General features: G+C 44.4%; 1 long non-coding RNA gene across 2 annotated transcripts in view; it reads left to right on the plus strand.

Annotated features, from left to right (window-relative positions):
* LOC138258965 (uncharacterized) overlaps positions 1 to 18,940 on the plus strand; it is a 114,443-nt gene that overhangs the window by 64,515 nt on the left and 30,988 nt on the right. The window lies entirely within an intron of this gene.

Genomic DNA, 18,940 nt, shown 5'->3' on the forward strand with positions numbered 1-18,940 from the left:
ATGACCATGGCGGTAACCGCCATGGTCATAATAAGCTGAGGAAAGATCGCTAGCCTGTTGGCGTTCTTACCGCTGCTTCTCCGCCTTCCGCCAGGGTCATAATGACCCCCTTTATTTAGAAAGGATGGCCACAGAAGAGAACATTGGATTCTAATTTAAGAAATGTTTGGGAGGCGCGTGATGAATTACCAGTGATGCAAAATAATTTATTGAGAGTAAATGATTCTGTTGAGGAGTGTGAGAGAGTCCATTTGTCATGATGGTCATATTGGTATAGTTAAGAGTAGGAGAAAAGTCTAAGAGAGCTATTGGTGGCCTGGTGTTCATGTGGAGTCAAGAGGATAATTACACAATGTAATTTATTTGTGAATGCCGATGAGTCACAAGTTTTGTTGAAACCAACGCTGTCACCAGTTTCATATCATGAAATAGCATAGGAAACGATTGAAGTCGATATTATGGGACCCATGATAGAAGCAAAGTATGGTATAGACTTTTTTCCAAAATGGGCAAAAGTCTAATTTGTTAATAAGGTCAGTGTTGAAAATTTATTGTTGTTTTGGATGAGTAATTCCAACAAGAATGGTTGCCAAAAAGGTGATCACTGACAATGGAGTGCAATTTAAAAGTGGAGAAGTGGAAACCATTCTGAAGCGTAATGGCATAGAACATATATTTACCTCAGTTTACCATCTTAGTGGCAATGGAGAAGTGGAGAAGTTTAATTGTGTGATAAAATAATCTTTACAATTAGCAAAGCGTAAAAACTTGGTTTGGGAATCCAGTAATAAGAAAATTATATGGGGTCATCGTGCCAACCCAGCTGTTACAGGGTACACAGTCAATTTAACAATATGAGAGGGAGTGTTCTGTTCACAACGGACAATCAATAGGTGGTTTGTTAAATCTAGGTTGCAGAGGTAGTCACCCTCTGAGATGAAAAAAAAAAAAAACATTCTAAAGGCACAAATGTCATACAAAGAGTATGTGGACAGGAAAAAGAGTGCAAAATAATTTTGTTTAATAAAATAGTAGATGTTGCATGTTAAGCTACCATTTAGAGTAAAGAAGGGAAAAAGGAAATATTCTGATTCATTGGAGGTTTTGGAAATTTTCAATAAATCTGCCAAGTTAAGTGATGGATGAGTGTGACATATGAGCTGTTTTGTGAAGTGTAAAGTTAACAAGTGGGAGATACCCAATAATATGGAAAAACTAAAGTATTGTTGTCTGGATTCTCATGAAGTTGAAGAAGGTGATATGATTTATAATGAATCTACACTTGACAGTGAAGACAGAGAAGATATAATTCAGGAAAAACTTTCCAGTTCAGAATATTGTCATTAACAAACAAGTTCTAATAGCAAATATGGTAAACAAGCGCCTTGTGTATTTGCAAGGCTACGTTACAGAATAAAAGCAGGTTTTGTTTTTGATATTTTTCTCCTTTTTAGCCTGTAAGTAAATAATATTCAGTTTCCTTTTAATATATGTAGCAGCTATTTTTATTTTCCCTTTATAGAGATCAATTTATTTTTTTCATTCAAGGAAGGAGATGTGTTGTGTCTTCTTATTTCTTGTTTAACCATGATGACATGCTGAAATGTTGGTAAGGTCATACTAGAATGTGATGAGGTATTGTGGAATGCTACTTTGTCAGTTGAAGATTGTTTGCGATATGAAGCAGACTTGTTGGCACTTTTTATCTGCTGTATTTGTCTTCAAAAAGGAAGATGTATCCCAATTTTGGGTAAGAGGAATTTCTCTACAGCATAGTCAGCCCATATTTGCATAGCAATTTCAATTGAATGCTATACAGAATTTACCACATCCAGGTACATGGAATGTAGTTTTTTACTTTTCTTCTTCTTGGGAATTTTTCCAAGCAAACTCTGTGGAAGGGTCTTCTGACTGTGTTTCTCTGAATTTTCTTTCTAACTGCCAAAGCTCTTAAGCGAATGGCATATTCTGTACAGCCCTCTTCTCTTTTTTGGATTTTGTTCTCCTTTGCTTTATTTAGTGTCCTGTAGATGTCATGAATTAATCTCTTCATGAGAAAAAGGGGCTTCATTAGGACAGTCATCCTTACCCTGAAATGCTTTCTCTAAAAGAGTATTGGCTAGAGGGCTGTATGTGTCTAGAGTCAACTCTATATAAGGTTTCAAATAATTACCAGTTCTAGATATATTCTCTCACCATGGCTTATCCACAAGTATCTGGTGCATTGAACATTCTTTTTGGTGCCCATGAACACATCTTATTAGTATTCTTTTCGTATGGTTGACCTGATGATGTAGAACTAAAATCTTCTTATTGCTGTCTACAGTCAGAATCCAATAAAGTGGTGGCTACCTGATATAGGAGGCTGGCTCTCTGTGCAGTGTGCAAAACCAGAGAGTCCGGGCAACCTCACTTTGGTTTACAGAGGTAAAAACTAGACCACCTAATGCTCTAATTTTTTATGGTAGCTTAGTCGAGCAGTTAGGCCAATCTTGGAGAAGTGCAAAGGATTTGATGCATTCACAGTATCAATAAAACAAGACTTGCATTCAAAGGAATAACTCAAGAATAATTTACAATAATACTTTGGATTTATATAACATTTTTAAGATGACGATCATTAAAATCGGGTAAGTACTTTTAAGTTATGATTTTTCAAAGTTTAGCAAAAATAGTCTTTTTGTGCGTAATTACACACCATTGGAATCAATAGGAGTAAAATTTAAAAATGCATATAAAATCAGGCAACATGTTTACCAATGTCTCCTTTTGGTCCTAGGCTGAGGTAATCAAGAAGTCCTGTGGACCAGCTGGAGGAGTTTGGGCTGTTTCTGGTTTTGGTGGGAAGAGCTGCTGAAAAGTTCTTGGAGCTGGTGCAGGACCACTGAGAGGTACCACTTGGAAAAACAATGCACAGGTGGACTTTGTGGTTAATCCGGTGGGTCACATTGGAGTGTAGAGGTCACCAGGGGTGGGGGACCCTTACAGCACAGCTGGTTCTCCAGTGCAGGGCCCAGGGAGGCCAAGTGCAGAGGAGATAGATGAGCCAAGAGCTGTGTGCAAAGGTGCCCTTTGAAGCAGGAAGTAGGTCAATTTGAAGGTTGCATGCAGGTCAGCAAGGCACTCTGGTGGGTGGTTCTGGTGGTTTCTAAAGTCTCTTGACTGGGGCTTACTTCTGGTCCTTTTGGAGTCTGGTGTGGACTTTTCTTCTTGGTGTCCGATGTTGAGTGACCAGTAACCTGGGCTATTGCACAGTTCTTTCCCTGGAGGGTGCAATGCCACTAAACGTGGGAAAATTGCAGGGTCTGTTAGATGAAATTTTATTCAGCTGTGATGTCTGGTCCATTGATCAGCAGCCAGTCAGTGATCTGGATTTCACTGGTCTTTGGGTCTTTGTTCCAAAAGAGTGATGCTTTTACTCTGAAGGGAAATCTTTGGTGATTTTCAGAAGAGTGGATGTCCTCTGAGGATTTTTAGAGTCCATCTGACGTCCGAGCAACCCGTAAGTGCCGATTTTCGATTCCTGGCTGTACCAGACAGGGTTTGGCACCTTTTTCTTTGGGCAGCAGGAATGCAGTTCTAGAGCCTTGGGTCTTCTTGTGTCCTTGGAATATGAACTGCAAGTCTAGAGGTGTCAACTAAATACTACATTTAGTAGGTGTGTAAGGGAGTACCTAGTAGTGACCAATGGGTCATCTACTTTAGGGTGGCTACACCCCTTATGTGACCACTTCCTGTGGGCAGAGGTCATTTCCCTATCCCTGATAGGCTATTTTCCCACAATGCAAGAATGATGAAAATGAAATGGAGAGGCTACCTCACATGCAACACCCTTGGGGTGGTGCAAGCTGGCGGTGGTCACTCCTCCTGTCCTTTGTGCGCTTTCCCGCCTTTGAGGGTTTGCAGTGGGGTGGGGGCTGCGGGTCAAGTTTTGAGGGTGGTAGCTCATAGGCACAGCTGTGCACATTCCTAGGGGATGAGGTGCAACACCTCTGCCCAGGAAGGTCTTTGTTCTCTGGACTCGAAGCACAGGATCTCATCACAGAGTTCCAAGATCTTGTCTGGTGGTTACAGGCTTGTTGTGACCAGCCAGCAACCATGCCAGGGTAGTTAGCGTTTGCAGGGGACACCTCTAATGTAGACTTGGATACATTTTGCAATAAATCCAATACTGGTAACTGTTTGTATTTTTCATTCTGAGTTGTTTGATATCAAACAACCCATTGTGCAGAGTGGCCATCATGCAACTTGTACTGACCAGTGTCCAGCCCAAGCATATAAAATGGTTGCTCTGTTCACTTACTATGTCTTAGGTTTGGCAGTGGCACAATATGGGCATATTGCTCATGCATCTATGCCCACACATGCAGTATAGTGCACCCTGCCTAAGGGCTGGAATGCCTGCCTTCCAACACATACCTATATTGCAGTGTAGTGGGCAGGGCACACAGGCAGTGTGCCATGTCAGTTTTGTATTTTAGGATTGCACTACGACACTCAGCCTGCAATGGCAGTGCTGTGTGCACTCATGCCCTGGGTACTTAGTACCATTTACTAGAGACTTGTAGTGGCACCTAAAGGGGTTTCCAATTGTTCCAATGCATCACAGTAGTTTTGGGAAAGAAATCTGGCCCAGGGAACATGGTTAGCAGGGGCCTTGGGTACTAACAACTTTGAAACCCCATCAAATACCAGGCAAACAGTGGGGGCTAACCATGCCAAAAGAGGCCCTTTCTCACACCTGATCATTTACTTGTAAGGAAAAACAGAATACAATACGAAATCTACCTATTTTGTGTGAAACGTTAAAGGCCACCTATGGACTACAGCACCTATTGTCCGTCCACTACACTGGCAGAGAAAACACGGATTCAAGCCAAATAAGTTTATTTTTTCTTTAAAAAACCTTTCATATTCTCATTTTAAAAGTTTTCATATAGATATACATGGATGAACATCGAACAATAAAATAATTAAAAAATGGGCCGCCTCCTATCCAAACATTCCCCCTCCCTCAATTTCCTCAAATGTTACACTAAAACATTAAAATCATACTGCATTCACTCCACTGACCATACACTGTTCAATTAAACAGCAACCATAGCCCACAACTCACCACACCTAAAGACGTATAGGGACCACTGAGAGACCTTGGCATTGTATGTATCAGTATAGTTATAGCACTGTTTCTACCAACAGAGACATAGCAACAATAATTTCGCGAAGCAATGCTCTATTGTAACAGCCTAAGTAGTTTTGTCCGGTTTCTCTTTGGTACACTCTACTGTATTGTATCTGTTTGACACAATTCATACATAAATGTTTTTTCTCCATTTCAAACACTATAGAAACATTAAGGCCTTCATTTTGACATTGGCAGTAATAACTGCCTACCGCCGCGGTGACGGCTGCCAAAAGATTGTCGCCGTGGCTACCAGCCATCCACCTTATTATGACCACAGCCGGATTTCCGCCACAAGAAGGGCAGAAATCCTGCTGTGGCCATGCCAGTGGGTGGCGGTAAGGTGGTGCTGCTGCCACCAGCAGCGCCACGCCAGTAGACCGCCACCAGCCGTATTATGAGAAATAATGGGGGACACCTCAGCTGAAATGGGGAATATGCCCACTGGTTCTGTAGGGGGCTCCATGCCCAATTGTCCCTGGTGGGGAGTGCAAGGCCACAGTCTCTGAAGTGGGGAACATGCCCACTGGGTCTGGAGGGGGCTCCATGCCCAATTGTCCCTGGTGGGTGGCCTGCATGCCCTCTGCTGGAGGTGAGGGCTCCTTGCTCACTGCTGGTGGAGGTGTTACCCTGGCTGCCTCTGCTGGAGGTGAGGGTGCCTTGCTCACTGCTAGTGGAGGTGATAACATGGCTGCCCCTGCTGGGGGTGAGGGCTCCCTGCCCACAGCTGGTGGAGGGGGCCTCTTGCCTCTCTTTGCTGATGGAGTAGGAACCTTTCCTTTCTTGGGTGGTGGAGTGAGAACTTTCCCTTTCTTGCCTCCAGGACGAGGAGGTGCCTCCAATGTCCCAGTCTCCTGTCCCTTGGTTTTCACCACCCTAGTCCTTCCTTTCTGAGGCGGAGGTGTGCTCACAGTAGGAGTGGCAGCTGTCACACTCTGGGGCCCCTTTGTACCAGCAGCTGAGGATTTAAAGAGAGCAGTGGCAGACTCTTTGGCTGAAGTCGTTGGGACCCTCCTCTTATGAATAGGGCAGAGGGGTGGAAGGGGAGTGAAGAGGTTGGATGGGCCAGGAAAATCTTCTTAGGTACGTTGGGGTGAGATGTGGGAGGAGGGATGGGAGTGGAGGTTGAGGGAGTGGTTGTCAGAGGTGTACTTGCTGGACTTGGGTGCAGGTGCATGGACAGTGTGCGTGTGTGAGGTGTATGGCTGTTGGCAGTCTGAGTATGTGCGTTTGTATTTCTTAGGAGGGGGCAGACAGGATGGGAGAGGACAAAGGGGATGGGTGGATGGATGTTGTGGAGGTGTCTGCAAGTGAGGTGTGTGTGCTCCATGATCTGGTGATGTGGTGGTGGCTGCTGATGCAGTGCATGCAGGTGTAAGTATGGATGTGACTGTGAGGGAGGAGGAGAATGTGGAGGGGGAGACAGTGGAGGCAGTGGACGTGGTTGTGTGTGCAACTGTCTGTTGTTTGTGTGAGTGCTTGTGACTTGAAATGTGCTGCCTGTGTTTAACTGTCCTACTTTTGTCTGATGTTTTGTGTGCATGCTTGTATGTATGTGTGCATGGGATGGGTTGGGGTTGAGGAGACTGGAACTGGTAAGTAGTAGTTGGAGGGGGGACGGTAGGAACAGGGACACTGTCTGCATCAGCGAAGAGGTCAGAGCCTGAAACGATATCTGTAGGACCGCCCACCCACAGTGGATGCCCTCCAAGAACGCATTGTATTGCTGCATCTGGGATGCCAGCCCCTGGAAAGCACTTACAATGGTTGACTGCCCCACAAATATGGATATCAGAAGGTCAATAGCCTCCTCAGTGAGGGCAGCAGGGCTAACTGGGGCAGGGCCTGAGGTGCCTGGGGCAAAGGAGATGCCCACCCTCCCGGATGAGCGAGCACAGGCAACTCGGTGCGGGGCTACTGGGAGGAAGGTGATAGTACAGGGGGTGGCGGCTGTTCCTGTAGCTGGGGTGGTTCCAGAGTGTCCGCCACCACCACGGAACTCGCATCGGAGGATGTATCAGAGTCAGTGTTGTCACCTCTTGTCTCTGCCATGGTGCTCCCCTCACCCTACGTCGCACTGGTCCCCTCAGCTTCAGTGGACTCTGCCTCCTGGGTCCTGTGGGATGCAGCTCCTTCAGTCACCAGTGCCCCTGCTTCTACACTAGATGATGCTAATGCACACATGGACAGGATGACAGAAGAAAATGGGGTCATGGTGTTCACGCTCACTGTACTCACTCTCTTGTGGCTGCTGTGCTGCCCTCAAACACCCATCCAGCTCTGGGTTTGTCACCGCCAGTATACGGGCCATCAGGGGGGTCATGTTCCGACTGGTAACCCGTCCTCGTTGGGACGCCATCCCCAGCTGGGCCTCTGCAGTCTTCCAGGCCCAGCATCTCAGGTCTTTCCACCTTTTCCTGCAGTGGGTGCTCCACCTGCTATAGACCCCCCAGGATCTGCATGTCCTTGGCAATGGCACGCCACAATCCCTTCTTCTGATGGGCGCTGACCTGCAGATGTAATACAGACAGGAGGACACCATTAACTAAACAATCCGGCCTGTCACACATCTGGCCCACAAATTACATTTCCATCTCCATTGGCACACACATCACCCGGATTGTGAATTGTACATACATTGCCATTCACATTGTCCGATTACATACATGGCCAGTTGCACTGGCATGGTGGTTCCATTGTTCAGTTTGTAACACCCTTCACAGTCTTGTGTCCCTTAGATACCTACCACTGTGAAGAAATAGAAGGAGGAGGCAAGCCCGCGTGTACAGACCCCATGTGAACTTGACTACACTATAGGAGAGGCATATAATGCTGACCTATAGACTGGACAGGGCCACAATTTACGAAGCTGTGCACTCAACTGGAGCCTGATCTGATATCAGCTGTCACTCATTCCACCTCTTGTGCAAGTTCTATCAGTGCTCCATTTCCTGGCATCTGGTTCTTTCCAAGTGATAGTGGGCTTGGCAGCAGGAATGTCACAGCCAATGTTCTCAATCGTGCTGGCAAGGGTTTTTTCTACCTTGCTCAAACAAATGTGCAGCTTCATCGCTTTCCCCCGAGTGTAAGATTTGGCCACTTTGAAGGCTGGATTCTATCCATTGGTCCACAATCCCAATATTATTGGAACGATTGACGGAACACATATTGCATTTGTCTCCCCCCCCCAACACAATGAACAGGTGTTCAGGAATCGGAAGAGTTTCCCCTCACTCAATGTGCAAAGGGTGTGCCTGACTGACCAGTACATCTCATACGTCACTGCCAAGTATCCTGGGTCAGTGCATGACATCTTCGTCCTGAGAAATAGCAGCTTCCCAAATGTGATGGCACAAATACAGAGGTACAGGGTGTGGCTGATAGGTGAGACTGAGACCCCACCCAAGATATGCCAGTGTATGTCTTCTGGAGTAATCCCCCATACTATTGTGTAAGGCTAATCTTTGTCCCTCAATTCTTGCAGGTGACTGGCTACCCAAACCTGTTGTGGTTCCTGACCCCTGTGAGGAATGCCAGGACAGGGGCTGAGAATTTGTATAATGATGCACATGGGCAAATCAGGCGAATCATAGAATGAACCTTTGGCCTCCTGAAGGCCAGGTTCAGAAGCCTCCATCTGACAGGTGGATCCCTGTGCTACTCCCCTGAGAAGGTCTGCCAGATATTTGTAGTATGCTGCATGTTGCACGACTTGGCCCTCAGACAACATGTGCCTTATCAGCTGGAGGAAGAGATTGGAAATGCCCCTGTGGCACTAGTGGACCCTGAGGACAGTGAGGATGAGGATGTGGACAACAGAATATCATTAATATGGCAGTACTTCCATTGACACACAGGTGACAATGGACTGTCACATATGCCTTCTCAATTTGCAGATGTTGGTGTTATTACAACTGTGTGCTGATGTGATGACTACAGACGGCTACAGGTCATTATTTGTATGCTAGCACAAAGTTCAGGTCAATTGCACAAGATGTAACTGTGAACATAACTGCACATTTTCAACACATAGAGCACCATCACTAAAGTTGTGTTCATGGGTGTTTATTGGAAAGAAATATGTAGAAAGAATAGTGCAATGGAATGGGGTGATGGTAGAAGTAAGTCCAAGGTATTGGTCTGTTTGTAGCACAGGTCCAGTGTCCAAGAGGCCATAGGAAGGGGGGCAATGGCAGTTCAAAGTGGACAAGGTTAGACAGTAGAACACAAGAGGGACATTCAGAAGGGTCTCATTTCCTGGCGGTGGTCTTGGCAAGTGTCTCTGGCATCTGCCTGGGTCGCAGGGACCATTTGTGAGGTGGTTCACCTTCTGCAGGGGTAGGGGTGCTGGTGGTCTGTGGGTCCTGTAGCAGGGCCTTCTGTCCACTAGCTGCAGCAGATGTGGTGGGCTGTTCAGTTGACTGACTAGTGGAAGGGGCCCGCTGGTGTGCTGTATATTCCGTCATGACGTTGGCCATATCAGCCAGCACTATGGTGGTGTTGAGGGCCTGCAAACCTTTCCTGATCTCCTGATGGTGCATCTCCTGCAGCCGCTGGTTCTCCTGCATGTTGTTAAGAATCTGGCCCATGTTGTCCTGCGATTGTTGGTAAGCCCCCAGGACATTAGTGAGTGCCAGCCGGAAAGTTGGTTCCCTTGGCCTGTCTTGCCCCTGGCGCACAGCTGTCCTCCTAGTGTCCTTGTCCCCCTGTGCATGTGTCCCCTGAACGGTGTGCCCACTGCCAATGACCCCAGAACTCTGATTGTCTTGGTTGTGAAGTGTGGACTGGGGTCTCTGTACAGGTGAGCACACTGCTGATTGACGTGTCCTGGGGACATAGGTGTGGGGACGTTGGGTTGGTGGTGTGGTGTTGGATATTGAGGGAGGAGGCTATGTGGTAGACTGGGAGTGGGCTGGGGTGGACGACTGACCAGTAGTCCCTGATAGGCCAGGTAGGTCATCCAAATCCAGAAGTCCAAGGTTACTGTCATAACTGGGGGCATCTTCTGTTGGGGGACTGGATAGTCGTGGCACCTCCTTGCCGCTGGGATTGGCTGGGACACCTGTGGGGATGTAAGTGATGTATTATGCTTAATGTCTGTGACATACTGTACATCCCTAGCTTCCCCTGTATCATTGCTGTTGCACTGCCACCTTTGTTTGTGTATTGTGGGATTGTTAGTTCTCCATGCTATGCATGCATTGATGGTGGGTGTACATGCAGGGCTGGGAGGGCTGTACATGCATTGGAATTGCATGCAGGGCTTGGCATTGGGGTTAGTCACATGGTAGGTGCACTGTGTGGGATGGGGTGGAGTGATGGGAGACAGGGTAAGGGGGTGAGATGGCATTAGGTATAGGGGGTGATAAGTAGTACATTTTGACTTACTAGTGTCCAGTCCCCTGTCCATTCTAGCGAGTCCCTCTGGATGCACGATTACCATGAATGCTTCTCCCATGCTGTCAGCTGTGGGGGAGGAGCTAGGGATCCACTGCCAGTCCTCTGGATGGCGAGCTGTTGCCTTGCTACCACAGAATGTACCTTCCCACGTAGGTCGTTCCACCTCTTCCTGATGTCGTCCCTTGTTCTTGGATAATGTCCCACGGCGTTCACCCTGTCCACAATTATCTGCCATAGCCATCTTCCTGGCAATGGATATTTGCTGTACCTGTGCTCCGAAGAGCTGTGGCTCTACCCTATTTCCTCCAACTCCTCATCTGTGAAACAGAGGTCCCTTAGTAGGGACATGTGTGTTGTTTGGTGTGTGTTGTGCAGAGGGTGTTGAGTAATGTGGTGGGGTGTGGGATGTGGAGTGCGTGACAGATGTATGGGTGGTTGTGGTGTGTGTGTGTGTAGTTGCCTCTGTGATTTGTGTGGCTAGCTATTGCAGTCTTTTCATGTTGGAAAAGGGTTGTCTGTAATGTGGGTGTGTGTTTTATAGTACTGTGGGTAGGTGTGTGTGGTGTGTGTGTCAGTGTCAGGTGTGTGATTTTATTTTTAGTCAATATAGTGTTGTTTTGTACTAGAGTGGCCATTCTGACCGCGCCGATGTGTACCGCCAATGGTTTACCGATGTTCAATGTCCGCTGTGGTGATTCGTGGGTCATAATGTGGTGGTCGTTATTTGTTGGCCTAACGGTATGGGTGTTCATACCGACACTTTACCACTGACCATTGGTCTGGCAGATGTGCTTGTGGCAGTATTATGTCAGTTTCATGTGTGTGTCATAATATGGCAAACTGATGTTTGCCCCCGCTTAGGTATGTTGGCAGCCGTCACCGCGGCAGTAAGTGACATTTACCATCAATGTCATAATGACCACCTATATCTCTCCGAGTGACTCTGTGGTATTGCAACCCTACTTGGCATGACTGTACAAATGGTACCAAACTGCACCTCTCTAGACAGAGAAGGAAATTAGACTTTTCTGCAACAAGCTGGCCAAAATATTTATGCAATTGAGACTATTCCTACTGTATCAAAGTGACATGATAAAAAAATGTAGCCCCATCAAACCTTTTGTTAAAACAGATATGCAAAAGGTGTGGGTATCTCTGACAACCTATCCATTCACTCAGATGGCCCTATATCCATATATCCAACAGCATGAGTTATGTTACCACTCTCCCCTGAATGTCAGCCTATACCCAACGAAGCACATTAGACAACTCGTCAGTAAGGCCCGGAATAGCTTCTCTGCATTCACCACCAAGAGTGTTGCATTCCAGAGGGGGTTCTTACCTTTGATTGCATGTTATTCTGCTCAATCTATTCAATCTATACTCATGCTTTGAGTTACCAGAGAGAATGCAGGCTGCGATATTACTCCCAAATATACACCCCTCCCATGCCATGTGACCTACACAGCTACCAAGCATGGCGAGGCTTCAATGTACAAGTGCACCATCTTAAGCTGGTGAAACATCCTTGTCTCAAATATATTGCAACATCTAATATAACTCAAATCAACAGAGGACAAACGTCTATAAATGAAACCAAATAAAGACACTACTCATCCAGACAGGATTTTCTTTCTTAATCGTGAGCTGGATTCTTTCTTAATCCAGCTCACGAGAACCTGAAAATTGTCCCCAAAAGGTTTGGCTTATGCTGTTATAAACATAAAATACTATGCCAGGGGCAAAATACTTCTAGAGTTACTCCGTACGGGTCCAAAACAAGAAAAGGAAGTGGCCATCCTAAATTTGATAGTAAAATTGTCAACATGGCAGATAAAACTTGAACATGAGTGGATGTACCAAGGAGGGTGCAAAGTGCAGCAATTGAGGTCATAATCAGAGGAACTGTTACAAATAGTCTGACTCAACAAGAGCTATTTAAAGATTGTCCATCTACAAACAAATCTCTGTGGGACAGAGAATCTAGAAGGAGTAGTCTGACTTAACACATGGCATTCTCCCATGGCATAACCTCATTCAGGCCTTCTCTATGTGGCCCTAAAGTGAATACTGATACACCTCTCTTTTTATGTGATATCCACTGCCATCTCGACCTCTAGTTGCCAATATACTGTCCAGATTAGTCTAAAATACACTGCTTTCAGAATGTCCATTTTCCATTTAGTGTTACACCAAGGGTTCTCAAATTCTAATTTTACGTAGATGATTTATGCTCATTGAGTCTCACCCGAGATTCTCATCTCATCTATGAACCCGAAGTCATATGTGTAAAGAATAAGGTATATCACATTGGTTGATCTACAGTTTATCATTTCCTTCAAAGTCATATTAACTCTTTTATATTCTATTACAGGAGCTCTATGGCTCCCTCACAAGTGTGACAGTGACCACATTTGTGGTTATCACTCACTGTGTTTTGACCTGGGATGGACTTCTGACAGAAATCACCTCCACTCACAATTTTAGATTTCACTAACATGTTCCTGAGATTGTAATTTCTGAGGATTGCAAAAATGGGTTTGGGTAACTTCATCTGCCCTCCATTGGTATGCAGTATGTGCCATTAAGACTGTACAATCTGTCTCACTTTCTGGTCTAGATTTGAATTTTGAATGACACACACTAGATTATCTTACCGTCCTTTCTTGATCTGTTGGAGCATGGCATCCCTGTTATATCTTGTTCTTTTGAGTGAATTATAGGCCAATTGCTTGGGATATCCTCTCCTCAACAGTTTTCTTTAAGGACCCTTGTGTTTTTCAAATAATCCTGGATATTAGTACAATGCCTCCAGAGCAGGAGGAATTCACTGAAGGGATCCCTTGCTTTTGGCATCTTGTGTGCAAACTCTCAAAGTGCAGCAGAGTATGCCTAGCCATGGGTTTAGTATATAACGATACCTCCCATTTATGGTTGCGATGTTGTATCCAAATGTCAAAGAACACAACTCTCTCTGCTGATTTTAAGGGAAGCTTTTATGTTACTGTCACACAAGTTAATCAATTTCAGGTATTCCTGTAGGTGTTCTTTATCTCCGTGCCAAACAAGGAAAATATCATCTGTGAAACAGGACTAATATTTTGTATTCTTGAAGAATGGGATGATCTCTTTGTATATAAAATGTCTTTGAAAAAACCCACATAAATATTAGCCCCACTGGAAGCACAGGCAGCCACCATGCTACCCTCTTTGGTCTGTTTGTTTAGATTGTTGTCAAATTCAAGGAAATTCTCCCCCAATACAATTTCCAAACATTTAAGGATGAATGCATTAGGTCTATCCTGATCTGTTAATGCTTTATACATTATCAACTACTTCAAGAGCTTCCTTTTGTGGTACATTTGTGTAAAGGGCCTTGATCAAATTTGATCCCTTCAACCTTCAAAATCATGTGCCCTGTGACTTTGATATAAGACAGAAACTGATTCACTAAAGTTTTCACAAATTAGTTAATATACTTGGACAATGATTCAGTTGCTGCTCCAATGGTGGAAACTATTGGACGCAGGGGTGAGTCATTAGCATCTTTATTTATTTTGAGTTCTTCTGGTATTTTTGCAGATGTTTCACATGTAGTGTCTCCTCACTGATAGCTCAGATTTTATTGATGACTCTTCTCTCAGGATCACCATTTATCTTCTGATCATGTTCTGCTAAATGTAGCATCCACTTTACCTTCTGTTTCTATTGATCGGTACTGAAGAGGACAATGCCTCCTACTTTGTTGCAAGGTTTTACAGTAATCATTAAATCATTCTCTCTAAGGTTTATCAAAGCCCTATTTTCTTCATGTGTGAGATTATTCAAAGGTTTGGGGACATATTTTGGAACTCTTTGTATCTGGATAAAACTGCTTTCTCGATGATCTCAGCTTATAGACTCAGTTTGCTTAAGCTAGGACTAGATTCCTAGGATAATTTTAAAACTGATCTATTATTCTTGACCACAGCTTCCTTGTTCACAGAGAATTTTTTCAACCTAATCTGCTGGATCCTGGTGAGTACTTGGTACAAAATAAAGTCCCTTTGAAAGTATATATTTAGTGGGTTGGTCAATTGTGGAAGTACAGAGGTTCGATATTGGGAGATTGTCTAGTTCCCTCAGTATTGTAATCTTCATGCCTGTAAAAATTATTGTGAGGGATCTACATTCTGATATCTGCCCTTTACTGGGTTCTGAAATCTCCCTCTGTGTTCCCCCTTCTGGGTCCTAGAAAATAGTTACTGGAGTTTTGTAACATATAAAAGCTATGCCTTTCACCATACAAATCAAACTGATATCAGCTGCCCTTACCCTCAGATTCAGATGTGTCTGAAAAGGTAATAATATGCCTGTTCAGCCCTTGATTACCTGGTGTTGTTATCACATCCGTAGGCATATTGTAGTAGTTATACGTGAGGTAAGGGTATACCCGTTTTTGGTAGACAAATGTAATGTTTTTCTTCAGTTTATCTGTCTTCTTCTTCAGAAGATACTCACCGAATGAGCCCAACTCTTCATTCACTTCTTCAAATTTTTTCCTTTGCCCCATCCAGCACTTTAGTTCTTTTCAGCTTTTCCTCTAATCCCTCTGTCTCTTTAAAGAAAATAACCGCTACCTCTCAAGCTGTTTCAATAATAAGAATCATCCAGTCATGATAGCAACAATTTAGAGATCAATGACCATTTCTCAAGGAACTTTTGTGTCTCAACAAATAGTCCCAGGACATTTCTTACTCTCAAGACATTTGGAATGATGCCCACCTTTAGATATTTAAGCATAAACTCTGCATGTGAATTTATGCCCTTGGCTTCCTTTTTCAAATTGAGTAGTTTATGCATTCATCATTTTGTACTTTGGATACCAAAATCGGTTTGTCCACTTTGGCTGCTAAACCTATGAGTTTGAAAAGTCCTTGTCACTAAAGATAAAGGTTTTTATACTTTCCATGCTGAGTTGAGGAATCTCTATACCAATAAATCAAAAAGTATACCTCACACCATAAAGTGGAAGCAAAAGAGTTCACACAACATTGATAAAAAGAAAAAGAGAGAACCCAGAAACCGGTACACCATCATATATCAGTAAACGTCTCCCTCAGAGTAAAGGTGTAGTAACCACTTACAACACAAATAAAGGCCCCCCTAACATACATTATGAGTGCAGGAGCAGGGGGACAACCAAATCTAAACAATTTCATAATACCCACCTACCCCACTAGTTATGTATATTGTAAAAGTCAGAGAATCAATACATACAGTACAGATATGGTTAGCCAAACTAAGTTATATAAATTATTAGTCAAATGTTTCTTTATTTTTTACAAAACCTTTGATATTCTCACTTGAAAAATTATTATATATATATATATATACACACGCACAATAATTAATACACATTTATAGGGTGACTGGGGTACATTTTGAAACACTGCTATGAAGAAGATCGCAATGATCAAAACGCATTACCATCACCGGATCCGTGAACAAATCTACGGCTGAAACGCGTTGGGAGGAGATATTTTTGTACTTCTGACAAGAGATTTTGGGGGTGATTCTAATCCTGGCGGGCGGCGGAGGCCGCCCGCCAGAATTCCGCCCCCATAATACCGCTCCGCGGTCAGAAGACCGCGGAGGGTATTATGAGTTTTTCCCTGGGCTGGCGGGCGGTCTCCAAAAGACCGCCCGCCAGCCCAGGGAAAAACTCCCTTCCCACGAGGATGCCGGCTCATAATCGAGCCGGCGGAGTGGGAAGGTGCGACGGGTGCAGTAGCACCCGTCGCGTATTTCAGTGTCTGCAAGGCAGACACTGAAATACCTTGCGGGGCCCTCTTACGGGGGCCCCTGCCATGCCATTGGCATGGGCACTGCAGGGGCCCCCAGGGGCCCCGCGACCCCCCCTACCGCCATCCTGTTCATGTCGGCTTTCCCGCCATGAACAGGATGGCGGTAGGGGGGGTCAGAATCCCCCATGGCGGCGCAGCAAGCTGCGCCGCCATGGGGGATTCTGAGGGCAGCGGTAAACCGGCGGGAGACCGCCGGTTTACCCTTTCTGACCGCGGCCAAAGCGCCGCGGTCAGAATGCCCTGCGGGGCACCGCCGGCCTGTCGGCGGTGCTCCCGCCGACCCTCGCCCCGGCGGTCGAAGACCGCCGGGGTTGGAATCAGGGCCTTTGTTTGCAACTACCGAAGGTGTCTTGGTTTTTCCTTCAAAAAGGCAAGGGAGCACGTGAAGTGTGTATATATGTATATATATATATATATATATATATATATATATATATATATATATATATATAGTAAAACAGCTACTACACTAGTTTGTGGTGTCAAAAAGCAAAATCCACGACAAGGTATTTAAGAGAATCCAAGAATTTGTTGGCAATGCATTTCGACCTTAAAAATCTTCTTCATAGCCATGTTTCAAAATGCACCCAACTCCCCTTATAAGGGTGTTTGAACAAAAACTACAATAAACAGACTATCCCCAGTTTTTCCTTTGTGGAAGAAAGACTCATGTGACAGTTCCCATTATATAAATCCAAACAAATGAAGAGAGCATATTTTTCATTACACATTCACAGATATCTATACACCATCGCCGTATTTTAAATTTCAATTTATGTTATGGCCATTTGGTCCAATGATCTCTTTAGCAGTGATTTTGCCAATATTAATACTAAACAAAAATTAATTCAATGCTGGCTTACAGTATAGCCATAAATCATGGCATAGTGGCCTTATCATTATTTCCCCTACAAATTACAATCCAAACTAAAAACTTTAAAAACAAATGAAAATCTCAGATTTAAATCTAACATTCCAAGGGGCAAAACACTAATTTGTCCAGCAATATAAAAAAAATCTCCCTGTTATTTGTTTTTGTGGCTCTTCACTGAAAACAATGAGAAATTATTTAACCAATATGCACGAAAAGTTCCTCACCTGAATTTAAACCACATGGCATTGGGCTATTCAGACTTCTAATAAATTCACATTCCAAAATCCTGAGTGTCTTCTCCTTGACCCCTCCCCTTTTGTTGAGGATCACTGTGTCAATGCCATAAAAAGACAAATCAGCAGTGTCTCGGTTATGCACTTAGGACCAATGCCTTGCCACAAGATAATTCTTGTCAAAATTGCTTATAGCCCTCATGTGTCCCAACACTCTGTTCCTGACTGGAAAGATCGTACTGCCAACATACCTCAAAACGCAGGGACATTCCAAAACACAAAAGCAAAAATCACTGATGCATGTTATGAATTTATTTATTTACCTGGTCTTGCCAGTAGGTAGCTTGTAGGTCTTAGCTTTCTTACTTTTTCTCCAAGCTTTCCAATGGCCAGACTTGTAAAACCCCTTTGGTTGTTCCATCATCCACTCCCTAGCTCTTTCTTCACTCTAAATTTAGTAAGGACCAATAAAGCTCTGAGAGAGGGTGATTTCCTATATGTAACTGAGGGATTTATCGGCAGGTCATTACCAATCAGCAGGTCTGATCTGGCTATTTCCCAATGTTGGTTTGTCATTCTTTTGATCTTGTGTGATTCTGTGTTACAAGTGGTAATCAGTCGAATCTGTTTTGACTCTTCCTTTGTCTTCACCCTGGGGAAGAGAAGCTCAATCAATCAATCAGTGTTTGTTAACGGTGACTACTCACCCACAGGGGTCTCAAGGCACTGAGGGGGTGTGGGGAGGTCGTGTGGCATACATCTGTGAGGTGGTTCTTTAAAAAGCCAGGTCTTCAGCTTCTTTGTGAAGTTGAGGAGGGGGGTAGTCAGTCTGAGTTGGAGCGGAAGGGCGTTCCAGGCTGAGTCTGCGATGTGAGAGAAAGAGCATCCACCCGGTTCTTGTTTTCCTGATGCGGGTACTTCAGCTAGAGAGAGTTGGGCTGAGCATAGGATCCTGCGGGTACATGAAGTTGAGTCGCCTGTTCAGGTAAGCTGGTCCGGTGTCGTGGAGGGCTTTGTTGCGTGGGTGAGGATTTTGAAGGTGATTCTTTTCTCTATTGGAAGCCAGTGTAGTGTGCGCAGGTGTTGAGAGATGTGTCAGTGTCGAGGTGTTAACGCGTCCTTCTATGTCAATTTTATACACATCAGGACTCGTTTTAGGCCGATGAATCGTTTGACCCAGTGGTGAGACACCGTAGGACGAGATAACTGATCAATATATCAAGTAATATGTCAATAATGTCACCAATATTTATCACCACAATACACTTCACTTTGGATAAAACCATTGATCAAACTGTCGGCGCAACCATGACCTTTCAGTCATGAATAACCACACCTTTGTTAGAATTTTTATGAATTTTATTCCCTATTGATTACAATCTACTAATAAAAGTGTCAATCTCAA

This window comes from Pleurodeles waltl, chromosome 2_1, assembly GCF_031143425.1.
Source record: "Pleurodeles waltl isolate 20211129_DDA chromosome 2_1, aPleWal1.hap1.20221129, whole genome shotgun sequence".
Classification (NCBI taxonomy): Eukaryota; Metazoa; Chordata; class Amphibia; order Caudata; family Salamandridae; genus Pleurodeles; species Pleurodeles waltl.